This window comes from Aplysia californica, unplaced genomic scaffold, assembly GCF_000002075.1.
Source record: "Aplysia californica isolate F4 #8 unplaced genomic scaffold, AplCal3.0 scaffold00885, whole genome shotgun sequence".
Taxonomy (NCBI): Eukaryota; Metazoa; Mollusca; class Gastropoda; order Aplysiida; family Aplysiidae; genus Aplysia; species Aplysia californica.
The window spans coordinates 308,884-310,654 of record NW_004798155.1 but is presented as its reverse complement, the minus strand read 5'-3'; positions in this window follow the sequence as shown (position 1 = coordinate 310,654).

Genomic DNA, 1,771 nt, shown 5'->3' with positions numbered 1-1,771 from the left:
TGTGTGTGTGTGTGTGTGTGTGTGTGTGAGCATGTACGTATATGCACATTGTGTTTATGTGTATATGCTGACACTTTCACTCAAGCTGATACCCGCTCATTTGAAATGGGTGGTTAGCAGGTGCTCTGGTGTGGTTTGCTCCTTCTTTCCGATCAAACAACGCCCTCATTTCTCCTTCATATTTTCATTTGTAAAAGTTTTTTTTTCTTGAGTTGGACTTCTCCGCTTTGATTTTATAATGCTGATGCTGATGCTGATGATAAAGCTGCTGCTGATGATGATGATGATGATGATGATGATGATGATGATGATGATTGTGATAATAATGATAAACACCATTTGTAATCGCAAACTCCCTGTCAACAGTAAGTTCCATGCACATTACAATCTAAATTATCATCCCAGCAGACTTGAGCGCAACTTCCACGGGAAACATAGAATGCAAGCAATCGTTTTACAGGCGGTAAAGCACATTTGTATCACGCATATCCACGCTCTATAGCATGCTCTTTGAGCTTTGCTACTAATATTACCTTGGCAAAACATTCTCACCTTCCCGGGAAAATTACAATGCAAGTGCTCGGTTAAGCGCTCAAACACTAACAAACTGACAAGATCTTTCACTTCCATAGTCTCTTCTGCTGGGACCAAGTATAGAGTATAATTGGATTAGCCTTGACAGACTTTGCCGAAGCAGCCCGCCTCCAAGATAATATAATTGTGTCACTGGGGGGAGGGGGGGGGAGAGAAAGATTGAGGGGTACACCATTTTTATTCAATCACGCACTCTTAAAATGTTGAATATATTCTATCTCGGGTCCAAATCTCATATTATCTCCATTCCCTGTCACGTCTTGTTCTCTTCGTAAGAAAAAAGCAAAGCCGCTTTTTGTCTCCTTACTTGTGATCTTAACAATTCAGCTCAATATTTCACTTATTATAATTATACATGTATTTTCCAAATGTGCTGCACTGTATAGTTTACCTGTTCTTTATTAGACTGTTTTGGTCATTTTCCGTTACAAGACCACGTAACATTTTATTCTATTCACTTCTGGATATTACACATTCCGGTCTCTTGTAAATAACATTTACCTCAAATTTGATTCACCCTGTTCATTAATGTAGACATGGCTGGGTTGTTTTGTTTTTGTTGTTTTTTTGGTGTGTTTTTGTATTTGTTCTATTTTTAAAAAAATGAATTTCCTCTTTGCTCTGAGCCTTGGCAGAGACAATGAGACTCGTGTTGGCCATGACCTTATCTGTGTCTAATACGACCTTCACCTGTTACCCTTACTGTGTTAATTGGTTGATTTTAAGGACAAGCGGGCTAACCCAGATTTTGGGGCTTTCCAGAAATCTTGACTTACACCAAAAGTGGGTGTTGCCCTACCTATAGGAGAAGTTTGGTTTCATTGGTGTGTATATTTTTTTGGTTATAGAGAAAACTCTCCTTGTCTTTTGAAGAAACTGAACAAGGGGCAAAAACATTTCTTTCGATTTTCTCAAAACAACATTTTTTTCGGGAGAGTCCCCTTGTGCTTAAAAGAGACCAATAATTAATGGGGCGACATGAATACGTCATGTACCTCAGTCAGAACTGTTGTTGCTTTGACACATTTTTCTACGAGTTTTGCTCATCTGAAAGTAAGATAAGATAGGATAAGATAAGATGTTATTGGTCACTACGAAGAGCAATTCGCTGCAGCATGGTTTAATACATATACGCACTCCCACACACACACACACTCTCTCTCTCTCTCTCTCTCTC